At 38.0% G+C, this 19,721-nt stretch overlaps 1 long non-coding RNA gene across 1 annotated transcript in view; it reads left to right on the forward strand.

Annotated features, from left to right (window-relative positions):
* Positions 1–7,564: 7,564 nt before the first annotated feature.
* LOC111926367 (uncharacterized) overlaps positions 7,565–19,721 on the forward strand; it is a 38,809-nt gene continuing 26,652 nt past the window's right edge. Inside the window, exons 1-2 of the long non-coding RNA XR_002862871.2 lie at positions 7,565–7,883; positions 9,299–9,390. This is a non-coding gene — a long non-coding RNA (uncharacterized LOC111926367). The remainder of the gene's footprint in view (positions 7,884–9,298; positions 9,391–19,721) is intronic.

Raw genomic sequence — 19,721 nt, forward strand, 5'->3', positions numbered from 1 at the left:
TCTGTGATATTTTTGGCGATATATCAAATAATTCTTTGAAGATTTAAGCACAGAAAAAAAAAATCAATATTTATGTATAACACTAAGAGTGAGCAAAATGATAATGACAAAATCTGTAGACTAAAGGATTTTATCTATTTTGAGTAGACTTTTTTTCCAGACAGAGATGAAGATATTTTCTCAGTGATCACATCTTGAATTAAAATGAGTAGTTAGGAATTTGACAGGCTAAATTAATGCAGAAGGAAACAAGTGAAGGTTTAGTTGTATTTTTAAATGCATGCTGAAATAGCAAAAAATTATATTTCTTTGAAAAATTCCAGATTTACAGGTTTAGTATCAATCATCCACAGAAGGGGAAGAATATAATGCTTTTTAATGTTGCAGTGTAGAATTGAATAATTGAACAGAGACATGAACCTAAGCACATAGGATTTCCTATTTATATGCAGGACATCAGTGTCAGTGGAAATTACAAAGCAAGTAAGCATCAGCCATTTGTATGTTTTGTGTATTTTGTGTATCTTATGTGTAGAAAGATTTTATTGTTTCCCAGTTGCACAGTTTACCTCTCAGTAAGCCAAGTGATATAAGACACCCCATACTGAGTAGAAAAAAACATAAAATGTACATATACTTCATCTTTCTAAAGTGTTAATGTGGTAATTTTACATCTACATTTCTATCTGACATTTGAGTTCCAATTAATATCAAAATAATTTACAACAATTATTTACTTTTATTCAGCTGAATAGAATAGAATAGCCCATTCTATTTTTACAGCTAACCAGAAAGAACCTCATCCTAAAGAAGGAGATGAAAATACATAGGGCTCTAGCTGAACATGAAACTATCTTCCCTCAGTATCTATTGAGCAAAAGTTGAGCACCATAGACTCATAATTCCTTTAAGGTAATCAATATTTTGAGATGGGGCTTCCTGCCAAATGCTTCTTAGTGAACAAAGATATACAACAAAGGGCATTGACCACAACCTGTGGCTCAGGAGGTTTAGATCAGACCCTAGGAAAAAAAAAAATCCTAGGAAAATGGTTCAGTACCAGACTGAGCAGTCCAGAGGGGTTGTGGAATATTCTGACTTGAAAAGTTTCAAGACCTGGTTAGGTAAAACCACAGTTCACATCATCTACTCTCATTTTGTGTTGGAGACTGGAAAAGCAGTCTCTAGAGGTCCTTTCTGACTAATATTCCTTTGACTGTATCAACATTACTGATTTTTGCCTGTGTCTGGCTCTGCCTGGAGTGGAGCTACCTTTTCTCATAGCAGCCCATGCAGTTCTGTGGTGTTTTGTATTTGTAGCTGGAAGGATGTTAATACCATGCCAATCTGCTGGCTGCTGCTGAGCAGTGCCTGCACAACATCAAGGCTCCTCTCCAAACACCACATCAAAGGGCAGAAGGTTGAGCGTGGGCAAGGGGTTGGGAGGGTGCATAGCAGACACAGCTGACCCAATCTGATCAGAGATATTCCACACTATGTAATGTCAGGCTCAGTGAGATAGGCTAGGAAAGGTACAGGGATGAGGCATTTGTTATCAAGGTATTCGTCTTGCAACACAACTCCTACCTATAGTGGGGCCCTCTTTCCTCTGAAGTGACTGGCCATCTGCTGATGGAATATGTAGAATACATCTTCTAGTTGTTTGGGGGTTTTTTGAGGAGTTTGGTTGGTTGGTTGGTTGGTTGATTGGTTGGTTTGGTTTGGTTTGGTTTGTTTTGTTGGGTATTTTTGCTTTGCTTCCAGATGTGACTTTTTGCTTTATTTTGTTAAACTGCCTTTATTTCAACCAAAAGCTTTTTGTCTTATTTTCTCCTCTTGTCCTGTTAAGGAGGGGAGTGAGAAGCTGGTTTAGTAAGCACCTAGCACTCAGCTCAGGTCAACTCATTTCAGCCTACTTTCTCATGGATAAAAATGATAACATGTAAATATTTTTATGCCTCACAGGAGTTATTTGAAATTTTATTCCAATAGCAGAACTCAAACTGCAAGGTACAAGAAACAAAGAATGAGACAAATTGGATGTGTATTTAGGACAGTCTTCTGGACTTTTTACATTATGAGTAGAGGAAAGAAGAGCTAAATGTCTCCTTCAGCAATGTTTCTTAGTAGTGTCAGTGGGATTGCAGGCACTGCTTTTCCCTCTGTAGGCCCTTAACACCTCAGCTGGTCAGAAGAATGGATGGGGTAGCTGTCAGTCCCCCCTGCATTGCAGCTTTATGCTTGGGGGGGTCACTTAGCCTGGCTTATAGGGCTGTTCCTATTTCTGTCTTTTTTTTTTTCCCAGATCTCTAGCATAATATTATCTGAGACGTTTACCTGTCTTTTAAAGTTGTTTGCAATTGGTTAAGAGAACAAAAGCTATACAATGTAGGTTATTTTCTATATAGAAATAATCCTTTTGAGCTATGTCTTCATTCCTCTCACAATGAATTTCTGCCTTCCCATTCACAGTTCCAGCCCTAGGACTCCAGACTCATGAATGTCACACCTACCCACACAACTAGCTGATATTCCTTTACAGATCATGTTCTTGCCATAAGGCTCTGCATCCTTTCCATCTCCCAACACCTGGATCTTGCTTCTCCACACATTCTTCATATCATCTTTATTTGCATTGTTTATTTCCTTAAAATATATTTTACTCTCTATTTAGTTGCTTTCTTTTTATACCATTTTGTATTTTTTCACATCATTGCTAGATCAGATTCCTGCACTGTGAAACAATCTTGCTTCTCTATTCTTGTTCCCATTCTGCATCTACCTTCACACCCCAGCAATGCTGATAGGGAATATTTTCCTCTCCTAGCCTAGCAGGAGACTTGTGCTCCTCCCATTCCTCCCTTCCCTCTGCTAATGACCAGGAAGTGAGACGAACAAGATTGACAGCCTCTGAAGCACGGAAAGTGCCATCTGGGCTTTGTAGATTGAAAATCTTATTAGTTTTGCTTCCAGCCAAGTTGTGCATATGGAACAGAGCAACTGGGGTAAGGAAAAGTGCAACTAGGGGAAAAGGGAAGATGAGGAGGGAATGAGAGCAATCACTAGGTAAAAATGCAAATAATGAAGAAATACAAGCAGATAAAGGTAGGTGGCAGAAAGATTATAGCATGCCATTTAATCCTTCCAGCTTGCTGCCAGTTTTTCACAACCTATATCCTAAGGTCTAGTCTAGATCTACAAAGAGAGTTGGACTTTGAAGTCTCACCACAGATCAACAGTGCCTTGCTGACCAAATGATCCATGAAACAGACTGCCAAGCTGTTTGGATGGTTTAGCTGCAAGATGCACTTCAATTTTTGCTCTTATATTTTCCACTGTGGAACAGACTAACATCTTGATGCCTACCTGCTCCTCAGAGCTACTAGCTGGCTCTATATTCTGCCTTTCTGCCTAGGGCTTCCACTCTTGGGGTATGCCTGAAGTAATGTCCAAGAAGGACTTTGTCAAGGCTCCCACTGTAGACAAATTTTGGATAGGAATCTGATGCTAAAGCAGCTTGAGTAGGGAAATAAAATGTCTTCTTCAGTCACTTGGGACTAAATATAAGTCTCTCAGGAGATTATAGTCCTTTTGTTCTGTGTTCTTGCCTTTCTTTTTCATCAGTATGTCTTGAGTTTTGCTTTCAGAATGTTCTCACACAAGCGCTTTTCACATTAAATGTATTCACATTTGCCTTCAGGTATTGCAGTGCCAGTGACCAAATTGCTTCTGCCCCCAGACCTACTGCCTTTAACAAGTGTAAGCAAGAATGTACAGACACCTCCTTAGGTAACCTCTCTCTGCTCAAGGCAAAATGGCAGCTGCTCATCACATGGCTTTCCCAGCAAGCCTTTTCCTTGCCTGCCTTGAAGGATTTCAGAAGCACATAAGAGACAGGGCAGGAGCGGTCAGGACACAATGCACCCTGGCTGTGCTTCCTCTGACAGATTCTTCAGCATCCTATTGACAGCTGGTGCAAGTTATATCAGCCCCACAGCCATCATAATTTTTGCAGAGGCTGAAAGCAGACTGAAGAATCAGGAAAGCCATAATCCAAATGCACTAGCTGAAAAAACACTGACTATTAGGGATGGAACGGACCAGGCTGTACTGTGCTAAAATTGAATTTCCCCCCATAGTCCTATCTTTCTCTGTACATTTCTTATGGGCTCATAACTGTCATTACAATTACACTTCCACTGCTTTGCAATGTATATGCTAATACTTCCTTTGCAAGCACACCTGATAATTCTGGTAGAGCCTCTCAGCCTCAAAGCTGGCTTTAAATATTCATTCTCATTTATATTTTTCCCTTAATCCTTAAATTTCCTTTCTGTATTCTTCTTAGAATCCAAATAAAACTGCAGAGTTTTAAAGCTTACATCTTTCTTTTTCCTTGGTATTTTTTTAAAAAAAGCAAATGGGTGAAATAAATATTCTTACTAACAGAGAAATTTGAATCTCTTGTCTCAGGAGCAGCAATTTCAACTGCACAGCTTTTTATCCAGTGCTTAGACATCTTTCCCCCACCCTCCAAGCTTAACATGAAGCAACTAGACAACATCAACACAGATTAGGTAGTCATGAAAATGGCTGTAGTTGTGGAACATTATGTAGATCAGCACAAAGCTTCTCAAATCCAGTGCTTCAATAATTTTGTTGAATTCACAGTTCAGATATGCCACCATCAACACAAGGTAGCCCATAGAGCATGAAAATAGCACAGGCTTATAAACCAAATTTTATTCTAAAAAATTATTCTAGAAATTCTCTGTGTCTTTAAGAAATAAAGGAAGCTGCTGAGGCAGGGAGCAGACTTTTCTTGAGCACAAGGTTGTTGCATTCAATTTTGTTGAATTGTTGCACATCTGATTAGTTCTTCAAGGATGATCTCATGATTGCAATAATATCTGCATTAATATCAACAAAAGAAAATCAGATCAGACAGCTTTTCTGTTCTTTAATCTATTCCTAACATTTCATGTCTTGCACTCCTGGTTGTCTGTGAACCCTGTTTAAATAGGATATGCTGTCCTACACTCATACCCATGGGTTATGATGTTGTTTGTAACTTCATTTTCAAAGTAGCTGTGTGGCCTAGCACTAAGACAAGGGCATCAAAAATCAGAAGTCACTAGTGTACTGCAGGAGTGTCCAAACAAGCAAGTTTCTAAATATGCTTTGCATCTTCTAAGTAATAGGACTTAGGGAGTTTCTTGGAGCCCTTAGTGTTTGCTAAGACACCTAAACATTGGGCAGGAGCATAGTCTTGCTAGAACCCTGTGGTGAGAATTCGCATGGCCTCAGTCAAAAAGATCTGAAGGATAAGGTAGGTGTTTCTTTTTGATCACCAACAGTGTGAGAGTTTTAGGTGTGTCCATGAACTAAGTGATGTTTGTAAATGGGCACTTACTAGAACCTTATCTGAAACACTAGTGGACAAATGCAAATAGTTGTTTCTTTATTCTGTCCCTACTGTGTGCCTGGCCTGCACAGTAGCTGTGCGTTGTACAACCTTGCTGCAAGGGAGGCCACCACACTACCCAAACATGACACAGGACACAGCACATATGACCATAGGTGGATGCCCAGTGTGCTGAGCAAAATATGTATATTCGACTCGATTTATCTATACAGACTCACTGTTAACTGCCTAGACCTGACCAAATTACAATTTAGAAATTATTTAAGAGAGACTGAATCAAGCCTAGAGTAATAATTATCTCTGCTGTGATTAATGAGAAGCCAGTGTTTTGGAACCTGATGTATTCAATCACCAATGAGAACTGCACCAGGCATTCATTCCTGTGAATAGAAATACATGGAGGCTTGGCTTCACAGCTGGTGCAAATTGGCTTAGCCCCCCTGATTTCATGTACATGGGCTTTAACTACTACATCAGCTGAGGAAATGGCTTGGAAATCTACAGCCCACCCAAAACATAGACTTTGTTTTACCATGAGAAGGAAGAAAAAGGAAAGAAAAAAAAAAAAAAAAAAAAAAAAGAGGTGTCTAGGTTAAAACCAATTATAAATAAACAAAACGAGCATATTACCATTTTTAAATTTCTTGAGCTGTGTTAATGAGCACTGCTCTGTAAAGCCCACCCTAGGAGTACATACCCCAGTGTACAAGTCACCAAAGGCTATTCTTGTTATTTTCTGCCTGTTTCTTTGTGTAAGCACCAGCTGCAAATACAAGCAATATAAAAGATAAAAGAGATGGGTTTGCACACATGTTGTTCAACAATGTGCTCTTGATGATTATGTTTTTGGTGGTAAACCTCTGAAACAAAGTCTGCCTCAACACCAACTCAGCTCACTTACAAAGGGAAAATGTATCCCTAAGGCAGAGGTCCAGGCAGAGGAAAGGCAGAACAGCCTTCTTCCCAGGGAGCTCAGGGGTGTCAGTGCCTCTCCTCCCCACCAGGCAGTGCTTGTTTTCCAAGACAATACAATCTTTACACCGAGGTGTAGCAGGTGCTACACAGAAGGGAGACAAATTCTTACTTTTTTCACAGGGGATAAGAGATAGTGCTCTCTGGGATAAAACTCTTCCCTTACACAGGGTAGAAGACTTGGCTGTACTGAAATGGGGACTGAAAATGGAGCATGGGATGGAATATATTTTCTTGCACCTTTTTCATCAAGATCCACAAGCAGATCAGAGCACATCATTCTTATTAGATAGTTACGGACAGTGATAACAACAGCAGCATCCATTTCTTTCCCCTAATTCTCTTAAAAATAGCAACTACTGCTAAGTTTAGCCACAAGGCAGCAAAAGCCTGTAATTCTTTTTCCCACCTACCATCTGCCCTTCTTCCTGTCAATCCTCTCTCCTTCTCCTCACCCTGCTGCTACAGGCAGTGTTGTTTTGCAGGTAGCTCGGAAGCTTTGAAGTTTCCTCTCAGAAAGCTGATTATATAAATGTTAGTATATCTTCAGCTTTAAAGCAGTTGAATCATCTCAGAGCATTTTACTAATTTTTCAGAAGGTTTTATAGAGTTCTTTTTCAGTGGGGATTTTTCTGAGATTATGAAGGGAAAAGATGAATCCAGAAAGCAAGCAAAACTGTCAACAAAAGCATTTTTGAGGGAAGTGGTATATTGTGACAGGATGTCATATTCAGATCTAGATTGTGCCCATGCATTTTCCATAAATATAAATTTTGCTAATATTGTGAATAGTAATTGAAGGGTTTTTTCCCCTTGTTGTGCTTGGAAGAACAGCAATGTGAATAAAATTTCTAAAAATATTTTATCCATATTTCTAGAAGGAAATTATAATAACCATGTGAATATCTTGCCTCATGTGCTGGTTTTGCATTGATTGATATTTAGTAAAGAGAAAAGAAACCACCCACAGAAATGATTTTCCTGAGCGAAGCTGCTAAGAGCTTCCTCTGTGCCTGGAAAAAACCAATAGCTGGCTAGCTCTGAGAATTGGCATCCTATTAAACCATTTAGAAGCTAGGTCTGCTTCTGTGAATTCCACATTTTAAAAACAGACAAGCCCGGGGAACCTCTCTCTTGCTTCTGGCCTTGAAAGGTAACAGCTCTGGTGGGACCGGCCCTGCTCCACCACAGCTGGCAGGGCCAGGCCGGACCCCAGTGGTGGCCAGGCAGGGGACAGGAGGCCACGGGGCCCTGGCTGAAGCTGGGCAAGTTCACAGCACTAACATCTCGCTGACACTAAGCCCAGTCCCTGCTGTTGGCCCAAGCTGGGGTCTGCTGGCCCCTGGGAGCAGCTCCAGGCCAGGCCAGGCCCAAAATCCATTTGCAACTGCTCAGCAGAAACCACCACGAACATCTGCAGGCCTGGGCGAGATATTAACCCTTTTGGTGCACAGATGAGACCTGCAGACCACGATTCTCCCCTCAGGTGAGAGAAAAAGATAGAATGAGGACACTTTGGAGACAGCATGAAGACACTGAGGTCAGTAAAGAGGAATCAAGTCCCAGATGGAAGGAGAATGAGGAGATGCCCTAGTATTGAGGCTGAAAGTTCTTTCAGTATAGCCATGGAGATGGACTATGATACACTAAAATATTCCCTTTAATTCATGAGAAAGTATGGGGGGATGGAGCGTTCAAACTGTAGATGTGAGCAGAGGCATCTACTGATGAAATAAAGTAGATGTTGAAGTAATTCTGATCTCATGAGAAACTTGAACAGAGAGAGAGGGAGATGAGAGTGATGAAGACCCTTTGACCCCAGGGAGATAAGAAGATCTCTGTTCCCAGAGATGAAGATGATTGCAGATATAGATAAAGAGAACCTTTGCTTTTAAGCAGCTCATCCTTAAAATAGCACCCCATAAGTTGACATGGCTCATTTATCCAGCTGTGGGAAGGCTGTGAAAATGGGAGGAACTTCACTTTTACAGGTCTTTTCCTGGGCAGCTGCTATTCGTGGAAATTAAAAGCCATGAGAGAACAGCTTCTTGTGGAGAAGTCTCCATGGCATGACAAGAGAAAGTTCCTCTCCCTACAAGAATTGATGAAAGACTATTGTAGATTTGGTAACTGATTTTAAATCCCAGGTTTTATCTCTACATCATCAGTTGGGAAAGAAAAGAAGTTGGGTGGAGGGAGGAAAAGTGTTCTAAAGGTTTTATTCTGATTCTTTTTATTTTTTTAGTTCTGTTAATAAAGTTCTCTTCATACCTTTAACATTTGAGCCTGTTTTGCCCTCCTCCTAATCTATATCTCACATCAAGAAATGAGCAAGTACACTGGTGATTTTAGCCACCATTAAACCCACCACATTATTTGGTGCATTGGCCGGGAACCTTAAATCAGCAGAACCTAAACCACTACACCTTGATAAAGGTTTGGAAGTAAAGGACATTTTTTTTGGTTTTTTTTTTATCAAGTGTTAAAATGTATTATTTGTTTGTTTTGATTCTTATGGAAATATACATTTTATTGTACTCTCTCTCATGGCATGATGGTGCTTGGGGGTTTTTGTAGGTGGAGAGTGATTCTGAATGTAATATTCTACACAAACTCTAAGGAGGATTTAAAGAAAAAGTATGTTTTGAAAGAACTGTCATTACTGGGATCTTTTATAATGTGTTTGAAAGCTTCTCCCAGCACTCCTGTTTGCTGTCTTCTGGAAGAATTATAATGTATTGGAAAGATAAAATCTGTCTGGAGATATATTTTAAATACTTCTATCAAAAGCATTTTATGCAAGCAATTATACCATGCAATCATTGTAAAACACTCTAAAAGAGACAAAAATATTCAAAACAATAAGGAAAACTAACATCTTTCCCACTTTATTTCTTCCAGAAGCAGGAAGAACCCCACAGGATGTGAAATCATATCTCTGAACAAGAAAGTAATGCCCTAAAATGCAAAGCCAGGTCCTCAAATGTGTTCAGGTACCTATATCCCACTGATGCCAGAGAGGCCAAGTGCCTAATTTCCACTTGATCTTTGTGTTTGTCAGGTTTGATCCTCAGATATGCATTATCTTTTACCTTAACTTCCAGTTATCCTTTTTAGTTATTGCTAAGTGCATCTCAAGATGCTGTGTCATTTGCTACGCACAGCACTGAACAGTGAGCTCAAGAAGAGAGAGAGACAGTGATTGCCAGGTGGCTTCCAAATAAAAAAGATTATAACATCAATTAGTATAGCTGCCATGTAGCAATAATAAATCAACTACCAAAATATGCAGCCTCTAATTTTGCTCCAAGATCATAATACATTATTTTTATTTTTTTTTTTAAATACATTTTCCTATTTTTTACTTATTTACTTTTTAGATAAGTAAAAATCATTCTAGTGGCTATAATAAGCCTTTCAAATACTGTAGTAATCACACCTTTTTACATTTCTGGAGTTGTCTAATGATGATATCAAACAATGTACTTCAGGTGATTATAAGATGGGGGGGTCAATTCAGTGAGAAGATAAAAATAATGTAGATAAAAGGAACATCTTTTATAAGACAAAACTCAAGCAATTTGAGGTGGAAATCTATAAAGAAATTTCAAGCATTGTTGAAATGATAAGTCACTTCAGCAGTATAAAAGTAATCTATTTATCTACATTTTTATCAAAGGCTTTGAATTTCTATATCTCAGATAGCAATATAGATATTAAAGTACTTTGAAAAAAAGTTCAATTTTACTTTAAGGCATGAAATTTCTCTTTAATGTTTTTTCCCCCCTTTCACAATACTTCTATTTAGAATTATCTTTTATTGCTAATTTTTGCTATGTCCTAGCATATATATTTTATAAATACATGTGCATTTATATCTTAAAGAAATACATTAATCAGCAGTTTAGATAATTTACTTGTCAAATAACATTATGTAAATAAATGTTCTGGTCTTGCTGATCTTAAATCAGAAAGCCCAGTGACTAACTAGAATTTAACCCAAGTATATTAGTGACTTCTGGTAGTATAATTATGTGGTTTTCGTCTTTTACATCTGTATAAATCACATTCACTCAAGACACATATCACTATATCTAGGTTTCTAATTGTCATTTTCTGTTATATATCTTCATGAAAACCATTATCCTTATTTTATAAATGGGGACACTGAAGCACTTGAAAATAATTTGCAATTTTTGAGGATAATTACAGGGAAAGCTATAAAAAGGATGCAAGTCAACTTTGTCTGGTTCAGTGCTTTCAGACATTGACAACAAATACTCAAATACAGTGCTAAAATTTTACTTTTATTTAGATAAGATGCTAAATTTATATCCCAAGTCTGCTTTACAGAAAACTAAGAATTAAGTATTTATCCCATTAAAATAGGTTAAGAAAATTTGATTTTATATGTGCACATTTCTTTGATTTCTTCACTATATGATGCTGTTTTAAATGCGTCATTTTTGAAAGCAGACAAAGCGGAAGAAATGGCTTTTCAGTACTTGTCCTATATCATGCATTCAGGGTACGATCAGTACAGTACCTTGATTGCCAGATAGATGCTGGCTGTTGTCTCCTCTGAGGTCTATTCTCTTTCAGCAGTATAATTTTATGTTAAGGTTTAGTGACACCACAATTGAATTGCATAAATCTGTTCATTATGCCACTTAAATTGTGAATTTCTGTTGTAGGCTCTAGGAAGATGAGCTTTATAAATGCTGCAATGCATACATATAAAAACAAAACAAGAAAACTGACACACCCACACCCACCCAGGACCAGATGTTTTCATTAAGCATTGGATGTGTAAATATGCATATTAATAATTTCTTTTTTTTCTTCATGTGTAATTTGCACTGAAATTTTCAATTTCATTTGATATGGATTTTTTTTTGAGTTAGGTCCTTCTCTAGGTAGGTTTGCTAACTGGAATCATAATCTTTTGATTCTGTCTTTTCATTTACTCATTAAAAAGAAGATACATCATTCTCAAGCATAATTTAGACAATGCACAAACTTTATTCTTTTTCCTCACACACAAAGAGAGATTACAGTGTTGTGATACAGTATTCTGCTAAATATTTAAGGTTTCTAAAAAAATAGAAATATTAGACAGTAAGCTGCCTGAAGCAAATTAGAGTGGGTAGATAGAATTATGCCTATGAATTGAAAAAAGAGAAGATTTGTGTAAGAATGATCCTTAATAACATGGAACGGACATTGTCCAACCTGAAACCGGTTCTGCCCCCCAGATTTTAAGCAATTTTGTCATAACAAAAGTAGGAGGTTAACACCACACTTTCCTATCAGCCCATGTGTGCCACATCTGCTCATCTGAGCTCTTGGCTCATTTGCATGCTTCTGCCATTCACCCTGGAATTTATTGTGGTAGTACTGCATCTCAGACTTGGCTCAGAGCCAGAGCCTACTTCTCCATTCTCTCTTTATAGCTAATACAATATGAAAGTCACTAACAAAAAGACTTTCATGTCAAATTACAGGAAAAAAAATCTCAATTGCCTAATAGGATTTTAAATTCTTATCATACTGGTGACTTTCTGTAAGTAATAACATTTGAAAAGAACAACTTAGCTGATGTTTTCTTCAAATACTCTCTATGCATTGTAAGTTTTCTTACAAGCTGGGATACACTGCTCTTCTATCACTCCAGAGACGATACAGGACAATGGATCACAGTTACATAGCCCTTCTCTTCTGTTCCTGTCCAGCTGGGCTTAATATCTTATCACAAGTACTAGCTAAGGTTGTGCATATATTTCTGTTTGGTTTAGATGTCAGGCCTATTCTCTGTACACACAGGAGGCTGGGTTTGTATGTGTGTATATATATATATACATATATATATATAGATGATGAGTAGATGTAAATGTTCAGCCATAACCACAAAGGTGTGTGCAGAGACAAAGAGCTATATGTATACGTACATATATATATTTTTTTTTTTCTTCGGGATTGCTGCCCTTCTAACTGTATTCAGGGCTAAATAATGTTATTAAACTTGCTGTTCTTCAGAACTTCAGTTCTGCCCACACTAATTTGCGTCCAGGACCAGTTCCATTACACTTCTGTAATGACCTTTTCTTTCGCACTACCTCCACACCTTTCCTTCAAATTTTTGACAGCAATCTGGACAGATATTTTAGTAAGGAGATGAAGTCAGGCTTTGACAACTCTCCCCAAAAACTCACACTCTCCCTTGTTCCACCAAAGTTTCAGACACCTGCAGGTGCTTGGACTTTAGGAAGAGCAGGTGTTACAATGGTGATGCAAACTCATCAATGCTGAGTCATTCCTGATCATTATGCCCATAAGTAATCACAGTTGAATTATGTAGCTCAATAGTTCTGATAGCATAGTTTTTCTCCTGGTAACAATAGATTCCAGGTAGGATTAGAATGACAGTGGAAATAAATGAAAAAAGAACTAACCCTCAGTTATATAGTTCTCATCTATTTCAGACCGTTGATACAACTTTGCTTCTTCTGTGAAGCCTTTGACACAGCCCCCCACAACATCCTTTTTTCTACAGTGGTGAGAGATGTGATGAGTGAACTATTAGATGGATAAGAAAGTGGTTGAATGGTTGCATCAAGAGGGTAATGGTCAATGGCTTAGATGGACATCAATGGACATCCCAATGGACATCAATGACAAGTGGTGTCCCTCAGAGGCCTGTATTGGGACCACTGTTGTTTAATATTTTCATTAATAACATAGACAGAAGAAATGAGTGCATTTTTAAAGGAACTGAGTGCAGCCTTAGCAAATTTACAGATGAAACCAAGGTGAGCAGCGTGGTCGACACATCAGAAGGATGGAATGCCATTCAGAGGGATAAGCTCAAGAAGTGGGCCCACGGGGATCTCATGAAGGTCAACAAGACCAAAGATGAGGTGCAGCACCTGGGTCAGGGCAAACCCTAGTATCAACACAGGCTGGGGAATGGACAGATCAAGAACAGCCCTGCCCAGGTTGAGGTGTAGGGGAGATGCTGGTGCGCAGGAGGTTGGACATGACTCAGTAATGTGCATTTGTATCCCAGAAAGACAATGGTATCCTGGGCTACATAAAAAGAAGTGTGGTCAGCAGGTCAAGAGAGGTGATTCTGCATCTCCACCCTGGAAGTTTTTCAGACCAGATTGGATGGGGCTCTGAGCAACCTAATCTAATGAAAAATGTCTCTGCCCATGGCAGGGGGGCTTGGAACTAGATAATCTTTAAAGTCTCTTTCAATAGAAACTATTCTATGACTTTGATTCCTCTATGTTGAAGAAAACAGAACATCTACAAGAATAAGGCATCATTATTAACTTTTCAGTTGAAGCTTTTAACCAAAAGTACTAGATATAACAGTGATAGAAGTTGTGTATATATTTTATATAATTCAAACTGTTTTTGTAAAATCCTAGTTCGTTCCATTTGAAATACTGGTGTATCCATATAGTGTCTCAGAGGACTCAGATGGACTGGCCATTGAATTTACCCACTGAATGAGTAGAAGAGGTCCTAGCTTATTTACAGATAAATGCAGCCTCCTTCAGTCACCTTCACATTACTCACTGGTGATTGCCAAATGAAAAAGAGTGTCATAGAAACAGATGCACCTTCTGGACCTCTCTTTAACCTGGTTTTTAAATAAATGAAATGCCAATACTCCTATTGGCAGTAGGATAGACCTGAATTTCAGATTAGCCCTTTTCTTCAGGATTACCAAGGCTAACTGACATGCACATTGGGACAGAAATTTTGTAGAAGAAAGAAATTTATCAGAAGAAAAAATTCAAAATCAGATCTTGTCTAATTTTATCTAGGCATATGTATTGCATCCTTTAGGACAGGGCTTTCATGGTAAGCTTTCTTAACGAAATGCTGAGAGACTAAAACTCTTCTCAGATGGAAATCACATCCTCTGAGACCCAGAGAAATGAACAGGCTTTTCTTTGGTTATTCCTTACTTGAGAAATCTGAAGCAGATGTGGGCATGTGGAAGAAGAGTAACAACTGCAACTCTGAGCTCATATTTTTAAGCACCTCAGTGCTCTGCCCCTCAATCAGTCAGCCTTGGATTTTGACCAACCTTATACATGTATTATATTATTTTTAAGTGGCATATCTAGGCTCTAAATTATTTTTAATCTCTACAGAAATGCATGTCTAATTGTTGGTTAGACCTGGATTCAGAGTGGTGGATGAATTCCTTGATGAACAAGGAGCTCCATTTTATGTAAATAACTTCTGACACTTCAAATAAATTTATTTTTCAAAATAAGCAGCAGCCAAGATAACAATATATCTTTGACACCATAAAGGCATCCATTTGCTCCTAGGAACATGATGAACAATTTAAGGAGCATTACCCCTTCTGTGTAATCTGGACCTAATTTTGGCTATTGTGTTCAAAGGTTTTAAATTTTCTATTTTACCACCCCAAATGGAGTTGCTTGAGGTTTAGTAATGATACATTTTGTGGGTAGTGAGTGTCCCCACAGCTCATGAAATCTAACTGAAATTTTTTTTCATACCCAGTATCCCATTAGTATACTGACATTTGCAAGTCATTGATCTAAACAGCAATTCATTTCAATGAAATTAAAAACTACAGAGAAGCAAGCAAGCAAAATAAATACCACAGTATAGGGAAGGCGGACTGCATTTAAAATCTCTGGAGACCCTCAAACTAAAATGACACACACAGAGAGTAAATCCCAGCTGCTGTTTTGAGCTAGTAAGAAAAGCCAAGTCTAACAATAAAATCCCTAAAACCGAAGACACAGTAGAGATAATTGAGTACTATACTTCCCACTCATTTTCCCCTTTAAATTTAACGTGTTTTGCTAGAAAACTGTTACAGCACCATGATGGGCTCAAAATGAAAGCACTATGTTATAGTGATATGTACCTATAATAATATCCAATATAAAATGTTGAAGTTATATTGCAGCATGATTAGCTTGGGTAAGCATTCTCCTACTGGCAATAAAAGATAACACTGTCTTGAACAATTCTGCTTATTTGCCTTCTAATTTTGCCATAGAATAATGGAAGCCATGGATAAAAAAACCCTGTTGGGCTGCCTAGTTCATATTGCTGCCAATGAAGAATTCATCATTATATTCTGACTTTTAGCACTGATTATTCTTTTACAACTTCCCTTTGGAGTCTCTTCTATATTATCAGACATATCAATATAAGGAAGCTTTTGTTGATTTTCAGCCTATGTCTGACTGTTCTTAATTCCAGTCCATTAAACATAGTGACAATCCCTTACACCTCTGTAAACATTTCCTCAATTTTTTGATGTCAGCATCCAGGTACAGGTATAATACTTGTTTTGTGGTCTACGATTCCAAAGCCCATCCAGTGTTACAATCCCTTTCTGAGGAATTTTAGCTTGTTACAAAATAATTATAAAAATTTAACTGTTTTCTTGATGTGAACACTTAGGCTTCTGTTAGGAAGCTAGGAACTGTTCCAACTACCCTGCTGTGGTATAGGGCTCCTCCCTGTCTGTTAGGGATGCTTGTTCAGGTTCCAGCTTCACAACTAATCTGATGTGTTATATTGCTGGTTTAAGTGTCTTTAGCTCCCTTCATTGTTAAACAGATCTCTCAAAGTCACTTCCTGGCTTTAGGAAGCTCTAGGAGCAGAAGTCAAAGTATCTCACCAGCTGATTGTGGGAAACACAGCAGAATTGAGTCCTATATACCTGCCCAACAGTTACTAATATACAACACCCAGAATAAACCTACACAGAACTGTTATTTTTTCTAAAATTCAAGTGTTTTTAAAATAAATAAATTATATTTTAAAAAAGGGTGTGTAGGAATAATTATGAAAAATATGGTACTTTTGGCAAAAATGCAGAGAAAGAATCAATCCTTCATAAATATTTAATAGTATCAAGTTCTCAGGCTATATCGGAGGCATTTTTTGCCTTAAACACATTCTCAGGATATTGTTTTCTGCCACAACTTTCTCATTATAATATTATGTGTCCTCATTATTATATTTTCATTTCCATGAGTTTTGGTTCTCAAGAAGGATTAGAACTGTAGGCTCAGGGTCTGTGAACCTGATAAGTTTGCTCATATTTCAGGTTTTGTGTTTGTGAAACACACAGACACAGGGGGAAAAAAGTCAATGAGAACTATTTTAGAGGCTGAATCAGCTCCACCTCTGTAGGGAGATTCTTCTTAGCAACTGAAGGCTGAAGAAGTAGTTGCCAGACCACCACTTAAGCCTCAGAGGATGCATTACAGGAAGCTAGGCCTGTGGAATCTAGGAAATCTCAGGTCCTTGGCTATTTCACGTTTTGTGACCCTCATATTTCACACTTTTTGATTTTAAAGGACCATTATAGAAGAGATTTATCAGAAACACAGAGCAGGATGAGAGGGTCAGCTTTTGTGTTCTAAAACAGGACAGCAAAGTATCATGTCCTACTATTCTTAAGCCACTGAAAAATATGACCACCCAAGGCAAAAAGAGCGGTAAGGAAAAGATGGGAACTTATGACTCTTTTTGTTTACGTTTTTCCCTCTTTAACATTGCTGTCTTGAATAAACATTTCTTTTCTATTTTCTGTTAGGAAATGGGGGTGTTTCTACTATGTCAGCCCCAAGAGTTATGACTCTTTCTGAGCTATTTATTCACTTCCCCTTCTGACTTAGCAAAAGCACCCACAGAAATACTTCTCCAGCTAGAAGGCAGAAAACAGGGCAGATTTAGGTCTCTAGCTGATAATCAAGCTCCTGGACTCAAGATAAACATTCAGGGAAGATTGAGCAAAACTTCAAGAAAAAGTGAAAAAAGAAGGAAAGAATGAAAAGATGAGACAAAATGAGAGGGAGGGAGGGTGGAATGGGAGAAGACAGACAGACGGACACAGAAATAGTACATAAACCAAAGCAAGAAGCAAAGACTTCCAGAAAAATTTTGGGGAGGAGGTTTAGTACCAAGGGCAAGTTTTATCTGTACATGAAATATTTCACAGCAGTTATGCTGGGGAATAAGATAAAGGTGCCATCTCTCAAATATTACTCTGCTTACAGAGGGAAAAGTGTAACTACTCAGTCATTTATATCTTTCCTACCTGAGACAGTACCAGATGGTGCTGTGCAGTCTCTAAGTTAATCATTGTGTGGGGGACCTGGCTGGGAGCCAGACCCACTTCACAGTCAACTGTGAGAACAAGCGGTGCTGAACCTTACATAAGATTCACAACAGAGCCCCTGGATTTTAAGCAGACTTCTGGTATGACTTTTCATATTTATTTGCTATAAGGGTTCAAACTGAGCCAAAATGTAGCATTACAACATGCCAGTCTTCTCAGGGATATTTATCAATTTCTGCAGAACACAAACTTTAACGAGAAAGAAATCTTGTATTCTTAATGTCTAGGATGAGATTTCCAGGCAGGTAGCAATCCAGGGCTGAATCTCCAAGCAAACAGATTGAAACAGTGCTTTTGGGAAGCAACTGTCCCTTCACTGAGCCACACAAATAAAAAGCATGAAATGTATTGCTGCAATTCTATTTTCCAAAGGCTTGGACAAATGAAGGGACTCCCCACAAATTCATTTTCTGGTACAGAGAAAATTGCTTTTGAGTCTACCACTCTGTGACTGCAGAGTCCTACTGCCCCCATGAAAGAGGGCTTTGATTTAATCTGCTATTAAAGTGCATAGTCAGGTGAGAGGTTATGTGTATGCACTATGAAGGTGTCAAAGTGACAGTGAGATGGTTCAGCATTTAACTCTGTAGAAGGGGGAACATTTTCCTTTTACATCAGTAGGCTGTTGACAATGAAGCACAGTGATGTTTTGGCCAGCAGGATTTGCTGTATGACCGATTACGAAAGAAAAAAGGCAATAATATTTTTCTGACACTTTTAAATAGGGCTTAATGAAGAGCTGAGAAACATATCAATGGCTTCTCTCCTACACACGCATGCACACTTTAATAGGAATTTATCCAATCAAACAAAACAGAGCCATTATAATTTAAAGATATTGTCCTTTCCCCAGTACTCACACTCGGTGCATAATTATCCAGTGGAATTCCAATACTGAATAAAATCAGTAAGAGAGTACTGTACATTTCTGAAATGCAGATGATGCACATATCAGACATGAAACACCTAATTTTCTTCACTAAAATATCTTCTGATACTATTTTTTAGCAATATACATAATCTTTTCTTTTCCCTTATAGTATTTAGGAGAAAAGTCTGATTCTGCCTTCTCGCAGATTAAATTCAAATTCTATGTTTTCTATGTACCTTATAGGAGAATGCCATCAAAATTGAAGGGCACTGAGCATAATATAGTGCAGAAATTATCACTGCTGAGCTTTTTCACTTATGCCTCTTGTAATAAAATACAGTATGGCTGTTGGGCAGAACCGCATGTTGAGGGGACTAGAATTACAATACCTTAAAAAAAGGCTGTCACAGGAATTTTCTGTGATATCAGATATTCATTGTCACACTCCTTGAGCCATGCAATATTTTCCACTCTCCTCCTTCTCACTTTGGGGTGTCTGATGTGTCAGTTTTATACAAAATGTAATTTCTGATGGAGCTCCCAGCCACGTGGTCATCTGTTTGAACTAGTAGGTTACAGTCTGGCCTAAAGTTTTCACATAAGTATACATAAATAGAATACACATATATATGCATGAAAATGTTCACACACTAAAGAAATGTATTAAATTGTCACTTAAATATTTTTTTTTCCTGTTCTTATCATTTGAATGTTAATAAAATAATCTAAAAATATTGTCACAGCTCTTGGTAACAGCTACCTGACTGATTTTATAGTACATACTTTATTTATCCAATGTCTTGCACAGATTAGAACTTTCTAAAAGGAGGTAATTAAAAAAAAACCAAACCTACCCTGAGCACATGGCAGAGATTTACAATACTTGCATTCACTAGAGAACTGTGCTACTAATGGAGATAATCCAATCAGAATGGATGCCCCATTGTGTTAAGTGCTGTACAATCACACCCTCAAAGACAGGACCTGCTCTGCAATGCTTTCGGGCTAATTAGCTGTAACAATAGAACATGACTTATTTTCACTGATACTGGGACACTCAGTGCCTACTCAGACCCCCAACAAGCTTACTAAGGCTCTGACTGACAGGCATTGAAACAAGTCTACAATGTGATCTAACAGTTCTGTGAACTAGCAAGCACAAAAGCAGGCAAAATGTGAAGAAAATAGAACAAGGAAAGAAACTAAAAAAAGGAAAAAAGTTCTAGAGTATCACAGAACATACTTTGCTCATTTAT

Source organism: Cyanistes caeruleus, chromosome 3, assembly GCF_971803275.1.
Source record: "Cyanistes caeruleus chromosome 3, bCyaCae1.hap1.1, whole genome shotgun sequence".
Lineage (NCBI taxonomy): Eukaryota > Metazoa > Chordata > Aves > Passeriformes > Paridae > Cyanistes > Cyanistes caeruleus.